The following is a 17,371-nucleotide window of genomic DNA, read 5'->3' as shown; positions in this document are numbered from 1 at the left end:
GGTAAAATTTGCAATTGAGCAATTGTTTCTTTGTATGCTAATGTTCCAGGAAAATTCCATTTGACGACTCTTTTTTGAATAGTCTCAAGTTCATTTGTGACATACTTGCTCGATCCATAGCAGGGGCTGGCGTATGTTAAAACTGGGACTACCATAGATTTACTAAGGTTCAATTTTGCAGTGCGACCCAGATTGTATGTATTCCGTTTTATCATGAAAAATACACTGTTCGCTTTCCTATATGCATTGTCTACGTAGATATTCCAATTTAAATTACTTGATAATGTCAAGCCGAGGTCTTTTTGTACGTCTATTTCCTTGATCTTGAATCCGTTGAAGTAAAAATCATTTGCTTTCTTTCCTAATTTTAGAAACGTACATTTGTCTAAATTGAAGGGCATATTATTGTCGATGGTCCAATTAAACACATTGTATTTGTTCACATTGTATTTGTCACTTTGGATTTGTTCTTGTGCCTGACCAGAACTGATGAGTTTAGCATCGTCTGCAAGTAACATAGTTTTAAGATTTACACAGTAATCTGGTAGGTCGTTAATAAAGACCAGAAAAAAACAAAGGACCCAATATGCTACCCTGTAGCACTCCACTGGTAACTTTTTCTCTTGAAGACTCTTTGCCATTTATTCGAACAATCTGGTGCCTGTTGGTAAGATTTTAAAAGTCTACCCCTGAATCCTGTTGAAAACAATTTTCGTAACAAAATTCCAATATCAACTCTGTCGCCAGCTTTGCAAAAATCTGTAAAATTAATTCCAATTTCCTCTCCATTTTCGATTCCTTTATATGTTTCATTTAAAAAGGTCAGGAGTTGTTGAAATGTTGACCAGTTCTTTCAAAATCCGAAATGAAATTAGTTAAAATTTTATTGTAATGATCATATAGTCGAATGAAGACAATTCTTTCAAAAATTTTAGAGGCAGAGATAAAAAAAGAAACTGGTCTATAATTTTGTATGTCTGTTTTATTTTCCTGTTTAAAAACTGGACTGATTATTGCATGTTTCCAGAAAAATTATTGCATTTTTCAAATTTGGAAAGATAGAAGTTTGTAGAATTTTAGTAAAGATTTGAAAAAGTGAATGGGAAATCGTTTTTCTCTATTTCCGAAAAAGCACTGGTGGTAGTTCATCGGGCCCTTTACTTTTGTTTACATTTACTTTTTCGCATATGCTTACAATTTCACTTTCTTTGAATATTAGGTTGCTTAGAAAACGAATCTCTGAACAATCTTGAAAAGGCGCAAAAATTTCAGAAGATTAAACTCAAACGGATGCAAAAAAAACTTCGAAAATATTTGGGCTTTGTCACTGTCATTTTCTGCTTTTTCATTTAAAAAAAAATAAGGACTGGAATATTCGATTTTTTGAAGGCCCTGAAATGCTTAAAAAGCTTCCCAGTTGATCTCTCGGCTAAAAGATTTTGTTCATATTCTATCCTGTCATTTCCACAGCTTTTTTCCAGCATTGATTTCAGTTTCAGAACCTTTGGATGCATATCTTTATATCTTCTTCTTGCTGTCTTAAAACATTTATTTAGATGAGACGTACTATGGCTTATCCAAGGTGACAGAGAAGCTCGTTGCTGGGTTCTTTTCGGTATACTTTCACTCAGAAAAACATTCAGCCAAAGGTACCAATTTTCAACATTGCAATTTGGTTTTGACCAGCAATAGGAATTGAACAGTTTTGTTGAAAAAAAAGCGAATTGAATTTTCATAGTAACTATGCACTCAAACTGTACACACCACTTTTTACATAACATCTTTTTATATTGTTCTGCCCTATAGCCGAAAAACTAAGATAAATTGGGTAGTGATTTGACATTTTGGTAATTTGACATTCGTCGCTGGTCATTTGCTTCAAATTTACGCAATCTGTGTTATCAATAACCAAAATGAGATCTAATATACCGCTTGCTGCTGTATTAAAGTCTATTTTTTGTTGAAAGTTGTTTTCTTCGATTATGCTCAAAAACTCTCGCTCCATAAAATTTTCTAAAGATAAGCTACACCAGTTAATCGTGGAAAAATTGAAATCGCCGTAAATGATAATATCATCGCATTTTCTTGTTAGCTGGTTTAAATTATTGAAAAATCCTGCTAGGTCTTCACTTACGCATATTTATTATTTGCCGGAGGGTTATAGCAAAATACAATCAAAATTTTCTTTTGATTGATATTAACGTAACAAGCAACTGCAGAACCGTTTGTGTCAAAACAGACAAAGGCTTGTTCGGAGTTATAGCTTGATTTAACGCAAATCATGGTACCACCATGGGCTGTAGTTTTCAATGGCGATTTACGATTAGAACGAAAACATTGGTATTCTGGTAAAAACAGCTCTGAATCCGTTTGTTCATTTATTGACCGAGTCTCTCCTATGCAAACAAAATCATATGAGATTGCCATTGAAAAATATGAAAGTTCTTGACGTCTTGATATTTTAAACAAGCTCCGGATATTGTAAAACATAGCTGAAATTTCGAATTTTGAATCATTTAGTCAGTTGGAAATGTCAACTGACCTGTTTTTCAAGTATAAAACATACAAATTTTTATACAAAATTTTGAAGAACGATAAAAATTTGTGAAATCTTATGTCAGTTCTTCGAAAAAATTAAAATGAACTAAAAAACATCACTTCTGGTAAACTGAATGTAACTGAGCAGACGCATTTGGACGCAAGATTTGCAACTCCTGAGAGTACTCTTACAGTACCCAATTACAACGGTGGGAAATTCAAATTTTGAGACACTTCACCTCAAGTTTTCTGACAAAAGGTATTCACATATCAAAAACTACCAAAATCTGAAAAGTCGTTTTTGATGGCATTATTTGCAATCTTTAAAAAAAATACAACTACAGGGTTGGGAATTTCACTTTAACTAATTATTCTGTTCCATAGTTTCCATAGTTTTGGAAATGTTTAAAACCTAACATTTTGAAAATTTTAAAAAAAAAATCATAAAAAACGTCAAATCTCGAAAACTACAAGAATTTGAGCACCCATAATCAGAGGCTAGATTCGCAACCCCCTGAGATTTGCAATACCCTGAGATTCGCGTACCTTCACAGATTCTAATAACAGGAGTGAGATCAACAAATTCTTGGAATTTTTTATATTTATCTTTTTAAAGATTTTAAAAGTCTACCCCTGAATCCTGTTGAAAACAATTTTCGTAACAAAATTCCAATATCAACTCTGTCGCCAGCTTTGCAAAAATCTGTAAAAAAAATTCCAATTTCTTCTCCATTTTCGATTCCTTTATATGTTTCATTTAAAAAGGTCAGGAGTTGTTGAAATGTTGACCAGTTCTTTCAAAATCCGAAATGAAATTAGTTAAAATTTTATTGTAATGATCATATAGTCGAATGAAGACAATTCTTTCAAAAATTTTGGAGGCAGAGATAAAAAAAGAAACTGGTCTATAATTTTGTATGTCTGTTTTATTTTCCTGTTTAAAAACTGGACTGATTATTGCATGTTTCCAGAAAAATTATTGCATTTTTCAAATTTGGAAAGATAGAAGTTTGTAGAATTTTAGTAAAAATTTGAAAAAGTGAATGGGAAATCGTTTTTCTACATTTCCGAAAAAGCACTGGTGGTAGTTCATCGGGCCCTTTACTTTTGTTTACATTTACTTTTTCGCATATGCTTACAATTTCACTTTCTTTGAATATTAGGTTGCTTAGAAAACGAATCTCTGAACAATCTTGAAAAGGCGCAAAAATTTCAGAAGATTAAACTCAAACGGATGCAAAAAAAACTTCGAAAATATTTGGGCTTTGTCACTGTCATTTTCTGCTTTTTCATTTAAAAAAAAATAAGGACTGGAATATTCGATTTTTTGAAGGCCCTGAAATGCTTAAAAAGCTTCCCAGTTGATCTCTCGGCTAAAAGATTTTGTTCATATTCTATCCTGTCATTTCCACAGCTTTTTTCCAGCATTGATTTCAGTTTCAGAACCTTTGGATGCATATCTTTATATCTTCTTCTTGCTGTCTTAAAACATTTATTTAGATGAGACGTACTATGGCTTATCCAAGGTGACAGAGAAGCTCGTTGCTGGGTTCTTTTCGGTATACTTTCACTCAGAAAAACATTCAGCCAAAGGTACCAATTTTCAACATTGCAATTTGGTTTTGACCAGCAATAGGAATTGAACAGTTTTGTTGAAAAAAAAGCGAATTGAATTTTCATAGTAACTATGCACTCAAACTATACACACCACTTTTTACATAACATCTTTTTATATTGTTCTGCCCTATAGCCGAAAAACTAAGATAAATTGGGTAGTGATTTGACATTTTGGTAATTTGACATTCGTCGCTGGTCATTTGCTTCAAATTTACGCAATCTGTGTTATCAATAACCAAAATGAGATCTAATATACCGCTTGCTGCTGTATTAAAGTCTATTTTTTGTTGAAAGTTGTTTTCTTCGATTATGCTCAAAAACTCTCGCTCCAAAAAATTTTCTGAAGATAAGCTACACCAGTTAATCGTGGAAAAATTGAAATCGCCGTAAATGATAATATCATCGCATTTTCTTGTTAGCTGGTTTAAATTATTGAAAAATCCTGCTAGGTCTTCACTTACGCATATTTATTATTTGCCGGAGGGTTATAGCAAAATACAATCAAAATTTTCTTTTGATTGATATTAACGTAACAAGCAACTGCAGAACCGTTTGTGTCAAAACAGACAAAGGCTTGTTCGGAGTTATAGCTTGATTTAACGCAAATCATGGTACCACCATGGGCTGTAGTTTTCAATGGCGATTTACGATTAGAACGAAAACATTGGTATTCTGGTAAAAACAGCTCTGAATCCGTTTGTTCATTTATTGACCGAGTCTCTCCTATGCAAACAAAATCATATGAGATTGCCATTGAAAATATGAAAGTTTTTGACGTCTTGATATTTTAAACAAGCTCCGGATATTGTAAAACATAGCTGAAATTTCGAATTTTGAATGATTTAGTCAGTTGGAATTGTCAACTGACCTGTTTTTCAAGTATAAAACATACAAATTTTTATACAAATTTTGAAGAACGATAAAAATTTGTGAAGTCTTATGTCAGTTCTTCGAAAAAATTAAAATGAACTAAAAAACATCACTTCTGGTAAACTGAATGTAACTGAGCAGACGCATTTGGACGCAAGATTTGCAACTCCTGAGAGTACTCTTACAGTACCCAATTACAACGGTGGGAAATTCAAATTTTGAGACACTTCACCTCAAGTTTTCTGACAAAAGGTATTCACATATCAAAAACTACCAAAATCTGAAAAGTCGTTTTTGATGGCAATATTTGCAATCTTTAAAAAAAATACAACTACAGGGTTGGGAATTTCACTTTAACTAATTATTCTGTAATTTGAGTTTTCTGAAATTTTCCAAAAAAAATATCACAAAAATCGTCGTATCTCTCAAACAAAAATGATATGGGCGTTCTTAATTAAAGGCCAATTTTGCAACCCCTGAGACTATTCTGACAGCCGCCCAACTACTACAGGTTAGGAAATTCAAACTTTGAAAAAAAATTGATTTGCTTTTCATGAGTTTTTTTGGAAAAAAAAACGTCATATCTGGAAACCTACAAGGATTTGAGCAGTCAAATTGGGAGGCAAAACTCGCAGTTTCTGAGAATACCCTGACAGAGCCTCAGTACAGAGGTAAAATTTCAAGTTTTGTGAAATTGTTTATACGTAACTTTTCTGAAAAATTTTGAAAAAAAAACTAAAAAAACGTCATACCTAGAAAACTACAAGATTTTGAGCAGCAATATTCAGACACAAGATTTGCGACCCTTGAGAGTATCCTCACAGATTCCAATAACAGGATTGAGATCTTCAAACTTTTGGATGTTTTAACAATTAAGTTTTTTTGAAAAAATCACAAAAACCATCATATCTGGAAAACTACAAGGATTTCAGAAGTCAGATTGGGAGGTGAAACTCGCAACTCCTGAGAGTATCCGAACAGAGCCTCCCTGCAGAGATGAAAATTTCAAATTTTATGAATTTTTTTATTCCTAATTTTTCTGAAAAAAATTGAAAAAACCTTAAAAAACGTTAAATCTTGGAAACTACAAGAATTTGAGCCTGCACAGCTAGAGGCAAGATTCGAAACACCCTGAGAGTACCCTCACAGATTCTAATAACGGGATTGAGAATTTCAAGTTTTTGGAATTTTTTAACATTTTTTTTTTTAATTTCGGAGAAAATCATAAAAAACGTCATGTCTCGAAAACTGCCTAGATTTGAGCAGTCATATATGGCGGCAATATTTGCAAGTCCTGAGGTTACCCTGGCAGAGTCTCACTACAGAGATGGTAATTTCAGTTTTGTGAAAATTTTTATATCTAACTTTTCTGAAAAATTTTGAAAAAACCAAAAAAATTCATATCTCAAAAACTACAGGGATTTGAGCAGCCATATTCAGAGGTAGGATTTGCAAACCTTGAGAGTACTCTCACAATTTTCAACAACAGGATTGAGATGTTCATAGTTTTGGAAATGTTTAAAACCTAACATTTTGAAAATTTTTTAAAAAAATCATAAAAAACGTCAAATCTCGAAAACTACAAGAATTTGAGCACCCATAATCAGAGGCTAGATTCGCAACCCCCTGAGATTTGCAATACCCTGAGATTCGCGTACCTTCACAGATTCTAATAACAGGAGTGAGATCTACAAATTCTTGGAATTTTTTATATTTATCTTTTTTAGAAAATTTCGGAGAAAATCATAAAAAACGTCATATCTCGAAAACTACCGGAGTTTGAGCAGTCATAATCAGAGGTAGGATTTACAAATCATGAGAGTGCTCTCACAATATCCAACCACAGGATTGAGATCTTCAACGCTTTTGAAAATTTTAAAATCTAAGATTTTGTAAATTTTTTGAAAAATCATAAAAAAACGTCATATATCGAATGGATTCTGAGATTTGAGAAGTGAGAATTGAAGGAAAGAATCGCAACCCCTGAGAGTATCCGGACAGACCCAACTGTAGGGTGAGAAATTCAAAAATTGAGAATTTTTCTGGTATTGAATTTTCTGGAAATGTTTGAAAAATCTCGAAAATTGCCTTTCTTGTAAATTAAAAGGATATGGTTATACATATATGGAGGCCAGAATCGCGAAACCTGCGAGAACTCTGACAATATCCTACTTTTGGGTTGCTAAACTCAAACTTGATGAAAAAACTTTGAATTTAGGCTGGAAAATCGAAAAAAAATCTTAACCATTTCATTATACGACATAGCTTGAAGGTGAAAAAATTCTGTTATTAAACGTGCAAAAGTAAGATCGATGTCCCCTCGCCCGTCGTCGTCATGTCGGTGAGCCTCCAGAGTATCGAGTTCCTCCAGATAGACTGCCAGTGGTATTTTACAGAAGCTTGCGGCAGATTCAACCTTATCTACATCCCCAAAATTCACAGCCTTGTAAAATTGTCATTCTATAGCTAAACAGCAATCAAAATCTTCATCCAACTGCAATCTGGATTTTGAGCTTTGTACGCTATTTTTCTGAAGTTTATCTTATTCAACCCAGTCAAAAAATGTCATGCAATTTTTCATATATAAATAAATATATTATATTAGATAACAATAGTCTATATGTTAAAATTTCTTTTCCATGCCCTCAGATTTCATCTGATTTCACACGCAAGTCCCCATTTTCTTCCCTACTCAAGATTCGAGAATCCATCCCGAGCACCCTGCTCACTTCCCACCCCCTGTATTCGAAGTACTGGGTCCACATCCGCTCGACACCGTGATCTGCCTCGTCAATTTCTCCTCATCATCAGAACTGATCACGATATCCACCCATGCCTTCAGTTGTTCATAGGCCTGCATCCATTCTCTTTACTCTTGTAATCTTCTCGGTTGAATTTTTAGTTGTTTCACCTTGGGTTTTCTGTTCAAACAAAAGGAGTGATGTAAGCTCAAGTTCACATTCTGCGCTAGGTATTCTTCCAGTATCGACTCCCTTGCTTTGGTATTATCTCTAAACACTCTACCAACCCTTTTCCATCCCGTGGTTATCCGATTACGATAAGTGAGCAGCGCTCTCTTGAAGGTTTCTGGACCTATCTCGGCTACCAACTGGCGATACTCCTTCTGATGCTTTCTTATGTGATTCATCATCAAAGCATTTAGCCAAGACTTCAGCGTTGCTGAAAGAGAAGAATCGTATGCGGCTCCACACGTGTCTTACTTCCATGAGGACACCGAATAATTTGCAGGTAGTCTCAAACAACTCAAGTCTCTTTGAAGATTCAATAGCGTGTTTTGCCTCAACTGTCGATGCCTTAGGTTCCCGATACTTTATTATGTCTTTTCAATCCATCGCATCACCAACACCAAGCTTACCACGAAGAGGGTGACCTTTTGTTGTTGGTCAGGTAATCCTATCGACCGAATCTCTCCAATGTCCCATATCAAGCAGAAGTTCGACTACTCTGGATACCACACAGTCTGTGCGAGAAAGTGGCATGGGTATTCTCCGTGTGTTAGATTGATGCTCCCGAGGTTACGCTCTCCAGAGGCCTCGAGCAAAGGCTCAAACTCCATCATCTTCGCGTGTGTCACATAATTTTCTTCTACAGCTTGTGTGTTGTTAATCGTCTTGCCAATCGCATTTTGGTTTTCGAAATCACGAGTATTCTTTTTCTCCAAACTCACGAGTTCTTCTCCCCAGATATCACTCAAGTCTTCCACCCTGGGTCCTGCCACCGCTCCCAGCATCTTTTGAAGTAGCTAATCAGTCGATCAACACCCTCTGGTCGATTCTTGTCAGTCGATCAACACCCTCTGGCTAGACGCTTCTGCCATTGACATGTGCAGTGGACAATGGTCTCTGCATAAGTTCGCCCAGACTGATCGCACTAGAGATTTCGTATTCATCGGCAGGCTGTAGGCCTTGCTCACGGGGAAACCCATTTCTGCTTCCAGGCTTTCCACCTCATAACATACTTCTGGATCATCTGCAGCACTCCGTGCTAAGACTCCACACTCAACGCTCCACCAGATGATGTTCTGAATCTAGCATTTCCAGCGATTCGAGACTTCACATTCTCGAGAGAAATCCCAGTGCCGTCACCAATTTCACAGTGGTGCACTCGTATTTGCACCTCTTCTTCTCCTCCCCTCTAATATCACCAAACCACGTGGCTAGATCTTTCCTTTGAAACTACTGTATCCTCACGCAAGATCGCGCATCAAAAGAGTGTTCTCCACCTCCTGCTGCCAGATCAAGACAAGTGCCTGGCTCTATCTTCTTTGATGACTCGTTTGACTCGTTCGTTGTCTCCTTAGACTCTTCTCGATGAGGCAGGATCAACTTGTCTAATACATTCAAGTTCCCAGGTCCTTCCCAAAATTTTTGAAAAAATCATAAAAAACGCCATATCTCAAAAACTACAAGAATTTGAGCACTCATAATCAGAGGCAAGAATTGCAACCCCCTGAGATTTGCAACCCCCTGAGGTTCGCCTACCTTCACAGATTCTAATAACAGGATTGAGATCTTCAAGTTTTTGCTATTTTTTAACAATAAGTTTCTTTGAAAATTTCGGAGAAAATCATAAAAAACGTCATATCTCGAAAACTACAAGGATTTCAGAAGTCAAATTGGGAGGTGAAACTCGCAACTCCTGAGAGTACCCTAACAGAGCCTCACTGCAGAGATGAAAATTTCAAGTTTTATGAAAATTTTTATTACTAGTTTTTCTAAAAAAAATTGAAAAAACCTTAAAAAACGTCATATCTCGGAAACTACAAGAATTTGAGCACGCATAGCTAGAGGCAAGATTTGCAACCCCCTGAGAGTAACCTCACATATTCTAATAACAGGATTAAGATTTTCAAACTTTTGGATTTTTTTAACATTATTATTTTTTGAAATTTCGAAGAAAATCATATAAAACGTCATGTCTCAATAACTATCTGGATTTGAGCAAATATATATGGCGGCAGAATTCGTGACTCCTGAGAGTACCATTACAGAGTCTCACTACAGAGGTGGTAATTTCAGTTTTGTAAAAAATTTTATATCTAACTTTTCTGAAAAATTTTGAAAAAACCAAAAAAATTCATATCTCAAAAACTACAGGGATTGAGCAGCCATATTCAGAGGTAGGATTTGCGAACCTTGAGACTACTCTCACAATTTTTTAACAACAGGATTGAGATCTTTATAGTTTTGGAAACTTTTAAAATCTAACATTTTGAAAATTTTTCGAAAAAATCATAAAAACGCCATATCTCAAAAAACTACAAAAGTTTGAGCACCCATAATCAAAGGCAAGATTTGCAACCCCCTGAGATTTGCAACCCCCTGATGTTCAAGTACCTTCACAGATTCTAATAACAGGATTGAGATCTTCAAATTTTTGCAATTTTTTAACAATAAGTTTTTTTGAAAACTTCGGAGAAAATCATAAAAAACGTCAAATCTCGAAAACTACAAGGACTTCAGCAGTCAAATTGGGAGATGAAACTCGCAACTCCTGAGAGTACCATAACAGAGCCTCACTGCAGAGATAAAAAATTCAAGTTTTATGAAATTTTTTATTCCTAATTTTTCTGAAAAAAATTGAAAAAACCTTAAAAAACGTCATATCTTGGAAACTACAAGAATTTGAGCATGCATAGCTAGAGGCAAGATTCGAAACACCCTGAGAGTACCCTCACAGATTCTAATAACGGGATTGAGTTTTTCGAATTTTTGGAATTTTTTAACATTATTTTTTTTTTGAAAATTTCAGAGAAAATCATAAAAAACGTAATATCTCGAAAACTACAAGGATTTCAGCAATCAAATTGGGAGATAAAACTCGCAACTCCTGAGAGTACCTTAGCAGAGCCTCACTGCAGAGATGAAAAATTCAAGTTTTATAAAAAATTTTATTCCTAATTTTTTCTGGAAAAATTGAAAAAACCCAAAAAAACGTCATATCTCGGAAACTACAAGAATTTGAGCATGCATAGCTAGAGGCAAGATTAGCAACCCCCTGAGAGTACCCTCACAGATTCTAATAACGGGATTGAGTTTTTCGAATTTTTGGAATTTTTTAACATTATTTTTTTTTGAAAATTTCGGAGAAAATCATAAAAAACGTCATGTCTCGAAAACTCCCTGAAAGTGAGCAGTCATATATGGCGGCAAAATTCGCAATTCCTGAAATTACTCTGACAGAGTCTCGCTACAGAGATGGTAATTTCAGTTTTATAAAACTTTTTATATCTAACTTTTCTGAAAAATTTTGAAAAAACCAAAAAAAGTCAAATCTCAAAAACTACAGGGATTTGAGCAGCCATAATCAGAGGTAGGATTTGCAAACTTTGAGAGAATTTTCAACAACACTTCATAGGTTTGGAAATTTTTAAAACCTAAGATTTTGAAATTTTTTTGAAAAATCATGAAAAACGCCATATCTCGAAAGCTACAAGAAGTTGAGCACCCATAATCAGAGGCAAAATTCGCAACACCCTAAGATTCGCGTACCTTCACTTTTTCTAATAACAAGATTGAGATCTTCAAATTCTTGGAATTATGTCAGCATTTTAAGTTCTCGTTATATTCGAAATCAGCTTTTTATGTTGGTGTTAAGTTATTAACTCTGATTTCAGCATTTTGTTTTTAGGTTCACTTTTAGTTTTCCACGCTTCCTAATTTAACTTAAAACGTTTTAGTCAAAATACATCAGCACTCTCGTTTTGAAGTGTTTGATGAGTTGAAATCTTTTTAAAACATTTTGAAAACCATTTTCAATCGGCTCGATGTGTATCTCAAAATGTCGCCTTTATTAAGGCTTCAAAAAATTTGTTTTTGATGCTACTTTAATATTCAATTGTCTTAACTGGATTGTGTTTTGTTATCCGTACAGATAAAATGGATATCCATCAAGAACCGATTTGCACTAGAACATGAAACATTAAACTTAACTTGACACCTAATCATGATACTTAAGCCTACGTACTTATGTAAAGCTAAACATATAGGTATCTGATCTAATTAAGTACCTTTTACAACTCATAACAGATTCAATAGCTACTTTAGAGTATCTGTCTCTCTCGTGATTTTGAGGCCAGATTCGAAACAAACTAACTTTACCAATTGAATTTAAGTTTTTACCAGATTCTTCTTATTTCTATTAACCATAGCTTATGTCTCAAATCGTATCATACAGCAATACCTACATTCCGAGGGTAAAACATGGCACATCACCACAAAAAAGCTCACTAGGTATTGCACCACTCTGGCAAAAAGCCTCGGCAGAACCCCCGATCATATGGGAGAAATGGAACCAGCAACTATATCTGGGAATTGTTGCGAAAGACGGAACTAATTTCCAAAAACTCCTACAAGATCCATCTCCAGTTCGAAAACCGCAAGACCCTGGTTACGAACTTTGGATAGAGGAGGAAACTCAGGGCAGGCCTGAGATAGAGGCATCCGCAATCAAGAAAAAAGAGTACAATGGGAAAATAAATGTAGGAAAATTGATAATTTGGGACCCACCGTGGACGGGATACCATGTGAAGACGTCGATATTAAGTTTCGAAGTTATATCTAACTCAGCCTAGGGAACGAAGGCCAATGACGTCTCAGTCAACACTTTCCTGACTTAAAACTACAGGAAACGATCACGAAAAACTTTTGGATAAGACTACACATCTCTTCATCAAGGACCGCAACGTAATTTTGACAGATAGAAGGCATTTACAAGAAAACAAGCAAAGAGAGAAACTTTGGAACATTTTCACTGTGGCCTCACGAAACTTTTTGATAAAAGGGAACTTCAAGATTCCAAACTGCAAAGCTAAAACTCTGGAAACAGAAACAATCAGGGACCTCTTTACAGCAGGTATGACAAATGACGAGGTAAAAAAAGACCTTTTGGCAGAGACGAAAACCCCTGAACAAGTGTTTGAATAAGCAATACGTAGAGAAAAGGACCTGGAAAATCAACTCCAAATACGTAAACAAGGAACAACTGCATCGTCGTCCCAACAAACGGGAATGAAAGCCGAACCTGTTCGATTTGTACAAAGAAGAGAGATCAGAACCGCATCGAAGAAGAAACAGAGGTCGCTTGCTATCACAACGAGGTAAAAATAAACAACAGGGAACCGATCAAAATCAATTTTCCCATAAATCCGTCCATACTTTGCAATTTTTTTCCTATTTCAATGCCATTAAAGACAAGCAAGATCCAGAGCAATCTATTCAGGACACTGACATAGCAAACTACCTTAGTCAACTACTTAAAACTACAGGAAAGTACCACAAAAGTTTTTTGAATAAGACTACAACATCTCTTCATCAATGGACTTTGTATCCGATACCGAACACTCAGACGCACTCATAACCAAGTGGGTAAAATCAAGATATCATGGACTGTGCACATGCATTGGTCGTTCCAAAAACCACATGTTGCACACAAAATTTCTAAGCGACTTAAAAGCCTTACAGCAGAATGAGCGGATAAACCCGATCCATACTTATGAAAAAGTCGAACAAGAAACAGGATGATCTCTAATTGATGGGAATTACTCCACCCAGATGACACAAGCATAAGTGCGATCAGTATCCAAGATCCGCAAGTAGACAATTGACAGCAGACGACCTACAAGATCAACTCATTAGAGTCAGCTTGGGAAAAACAACCTTGTTTTCATCACCGATACGGAGTCACCAATTTCATTCGCCAACAAAAAGACAGCTACCACACTGCAAAATACAGTAAAACAGGCAAGACGACAGCAGCTGGGAAGAAACGACGAAGCGAACAGAATGGTGTGCTGTAACTGCTAAAGGATCCCTTCATTCGGCAGAATCGTCACTTCGATTGAATCCGGGACGTGAACAGTCGACACCGCGTCCTTCCTTGGGGTTGTTGATAAACGAGCAAAAATCCTGAGACGAAATCTCCCACCACTTCTCGGCATCCACTTTTTCAAAAAAGCCAAATGGTTAGTCAATGGACTTTGTATCCGATACCGAACACTCAGACGCACTCATAACCAAGTGGGTAAAATCAAGATATCATGGACTCTGCACATGCATTGGTCGTTCCAAAAACCACATGTTGCACACAAAATTTCTAAGCGACTTAAAAGCCTTACAGCAGAATGAGCGGATAAACCCGATCCATACTTATGAAAAAGTCGAACAAGAAACAGGATGATCTCTAATTGATCAAGACCATATAGTAAAAATCGACAGATGCCATTGCAAACAGTTTATTAGCGCAATACTAAAAACGGTGAAAAAAAATCATACTATCAAATTTCAATGGATTTAAAGTAATTTAACAAGGCATTACATAAAAACTATTATCAATTGCCTTATACTGACGTGATCTTACGTAATGTAGCGCAATCAGCGCCAGAAGGTAAAAACAAACCCGGTACCACATTCTTTTCAACAATTGTCCTACGCTATGCATACAGTCAATTAAATGCGATTCAACCAGAACTCATTGTAACATTAGCATAATAGGAGGCCAACCGACCGAAACATATCAGTTCCAAACTGGATTCCATGGGCTTACGGATATGCCCTCAGAGTTCCCGAAAGCCATTGATCTAACGTTAAAAAATGAGAAAGACACGTTTGCTTTTCTTGACGACATCTTCATTATATCCCACGGAAAAAAATATCAACATATCGAGAATTTGAAACAAGTCTTAGATAAATTAGACCAAGAAAACATGGCCGTTTTAGTAAATAAGTACGGAGTGGTTGGGTTTTGTAATGAAACAATTCAGAGCAATACCGATGCACAGGAAAACCGAGGCGAGTACAAAACTTCATCACCCTAAAACTTTTGAAAAATTTAAAAGTTTTTTGGGTTTAATTCACCATCTTAATAAATTTATACTAAATCTCACCCAGTTATGCACGCATCTAAGACCACTCTTATCTACAGCTCCTAAGTTTCACTTCACATGGAATGGAAAGCAAGAGCATGCGTTCAAAAATATCCTAGCTGCAGTTCAAAACATCACTGAAAATTGACACTTCATAAGCAACGCGAAACTAGAATTGTATGTGATGCAAGTCGTCACGGTATCAGAGCAGCCCCTGAACAAGAAACGACAGACGGATGGGCTACTGTTGCCTACGCCTCCAAATTTCTCAATACATGCGAAACTAAATTTTCCGTAAATGAGTTGGAATTACTAGCCGCGGTTGAATATTTCAAGTATTATTTGTACGGTAGACGTTTTACCCTAATTACTGACGACCAGGCCATGGTTAGTGCTTTTACTATCAACAAAAATAACAAAACTTTTCAAAGCCGATTAACAAAGTGGACAAACCGCCTACTACCGTTCGATTTTGATATCAAACACCTTTCTGCTAGAAAGATGGACCTAGTAGATTAAGTTTTGCGTCATCCGGTGGGAAAACCACAACACCCAGCATACTTGCATGAAGATTTCGTAGTTGCAATAATCGACAGTTTTGTTACCAGCCTTGAATTCCAAGATAGCAATATGGCTTACATAGAAATGAACGAAAATTCCAACGGATTTATAGGCACGTTTCAGCTCGACCGTAAAGAAAACTTTGCTCATTCAGTTTCGCGCTCAACACAAACTGCACTCACTGTGAAAAGTCCACTTCTCGAAAAACAGTCAAAAAAATTCTTCTCTTCACTGCAACAAATTTCATTCAAAAAAAAACAATTTCGTATTTTACAATATTCGATACAGACTTTTGATACGAGACAGCGAATTACTATATGATGACCGGGTGGAAATCCCCAAACAACTCAAGCAGAAAATTCTAGATTCACTACATCTAACACAACCAGGTCAGGTATGTTGGAGGCTGCAAAAACTGTATGGTATCCAGACCTACACAGGGATATTGTAAAAACAGCCCAAAACGGCAAAGACTACCGCGCGAAGGGTAAGAATCTTAAGAATATTTCTGAGAAAAACCGTTTCACCTCATTGATGGTGAAATCCAATTGGATTTTGACGGACCATTACCTGACGAAAGTAACAAGTACATCCTAGTAGGTGTCGACGTTTCTCGCGATTCCCGTCAGCAAAAGTGGTCACTAACAAAAAAGCCGACACCCCTAAAAAATTTGCTGACCCACATTGTAAATTGCGACGTACCACGGAATGTTCTTTGCGACCAAGCCCAAGTGTTTCGGGCCAAAAAGTTGATGATATATTGTAAAAGCAATAACATAAAATGAATATTCGCACCGGTCAGTCACCGCCACTCAATGGTGCATGGTAGAAAGGTTGATCAGCACCCTAAGAACTAGACTGTCGGTCATGAGAATAGATAAAAATAAATAACGGTACAAACTTGCCTCAGAAGTGGCAGAGTTATTCAAGACATTGCGTATCACAACACCACATGCAAAAACAAAACTCACGCCGTTTGAGGCACACAATGGGGGTAAACCAAACACACCTCTAATTATAATCTGCACATCGCCAAAAGCATCTAACTTCTCATGGGAAAACACAAATTTTCGTAATTAGATCAAAAAATCTTAACAAAGCCCGCGCTCCCCGACTAAGCCATATGGAATCGCGATCAGGACGAATTTAGCTTAGTGTACAAAGACAAAACCTACCTACCAGAACCGACGTTCGAACTAGCGGATCTACTCATGCACAGCGGACCACAAGCTGACAGTCAATAAACTATCATAGACAGGGACGACCGCATTTCTGGAAATAAGAAAAAATAGACAGCACGTGCCTACAACTTGAGCCCCACGGATAGAGCAACGTTTGAAAGTGATGATGATCATAAAATCGACCGCATGCTGATGCAGAAACTTCCAATAGGTGCGCATCTTCTCTTCGAGAACATATCATATGATATGGTAAATGTTAAACAATTTTCACTAGCCGATAATTCAAAAAACGATATCGCAGATATAAGAACACGGAAACCAATACGTTGGCTTACCACACAGTAAAAACAAAGGCTAGGAAAGAAGGCCGCTTTAAGGGCCACCAAAAAAACACAGATTTAAATCACAGAGCTCGAATTAGCTCTTCGGAGTGACCAGCTCGAGCTAATAGACCTTAGGTGAGCTCAAAAATTTTTCAATTGCTCTTTCACGTGCCTAACTGTTTTTACGTGAAAAAAGGTTTTCGTTCCGGTTGAGGTCCGCTTCTTATCTGCTCTCTCATTGGCTGCTAATATGAGAGCCAATGAGAGGGCAGGGAAGTCGGTCCAGAATTGTTAGGAACCTAGTGATTTTCGTCAATCTCAAACCCAACTTCTACATCAACTACAACTGCAACAACCATTTCTGGACGAGGAAAGGGAGGAAAAGGACTTGGCGAAGG

At 36.4% G+C, this 17,371-nt stretch overlaps 2 protein-coding genes across 2 annotated transcripts in view; one reads left to right on the top strand and one right to left on the bottom strand.

Moving 5' to 3' along the window:
• The window catches only part of LOC134853265 (tumor protein p63-regulated gene 1-like protein), a 429,513-nt gene that overhangs the window by 27,758 nt on the left and 384,384 nt on the right, over positions 1-17,371 (top strand). The window lies entirely within an intron of this gene.
• The window catches only part of LOC134853548 (tumor protein p63-regulated gene 1-like protein), a 454,277-nt gene that overhangs the window by 73,211 nt on the left and 363,695 nt on the right, over positions 1-17,371 (bottom strand). The gene's annotated exons all lie outside the window — the stretch shown is intronic.

Source organism: Symsagittifera roscoffensis, chromosome 8 (genome assembly GCF_963678635.1).
Source record: "Symsagittifera roscoffensis chromosome 8, txSymRosc1.1, whole genome shotgun sequence".
In the NCBI taxonomy this organism is placed as follows: Eukaryota; Metazoa; Xenacoelomorpha; order Acoela; family Convolutidae; genus Symsagittifera; species Symsagittifera roscoffensis.
The sequence above is the reverse complement of the archived record's forward strand: the minus strand, read 5'-3'. Positions and strand labels throughout refer to the sequence as shown.